Raw genomic sequence first — 503 nt, forward strand, 5'->3', positions numbered from 1 at the left:
GCAAATATTCGGGTACAAACCCAAGTCACACAATGCTAAATTGCAGCAGCCTCAAAGGGCTGGAAACACAGATTACAAGTCCCAAAAGCCTAAGAAATGGGTTGTACACATATTGTATACAGCAGTATACCTTCGTCATACAGTGAACTATAGTTCAAAAATGCGAAAATACAGAGATGAGATAAAATACAGGTGTTCGAAAGCAAGAAATACATGAAAGGGCTGATATACATGCCGGTATACACTGATATACATGAGCTGTATACCAAAAACGGGTTTTGTTTAAACCCCAAAAAAGTAGCGAATTTTGGCCCCAAGAAAAGGCCCCAAATTCAATTTCTCCCTTACGCTTTAATTATTTAATTGTGATTACTTATTATTTGTTGTTTAACTCTAACTTTAGAATTTTTTATTAACTTAGTTGAATTCCCCAAAAGACGAACTATTCCTCTGTGTTGTTTTATTTCTAACAAAACTTATTTTATCAACTCTTGTATTTTCAT

The sequence above is a fragment of the Solanum tuberosum genome, unplaced genomic scaffold (genome assembly GCF_000226075.1).
Source record: "Solanum tuberosum cultivar DM 1-3 516 R44 unplaced genomic scaffold, SolTub_3.0 scf00797, whole genome shotgun sequence".
NCBI lineage: Eukaryota > Viridiplantae > Streptophyta > Magnoliopsida > Solanales > Solanaceae > Solanum > Solanum tuberosum.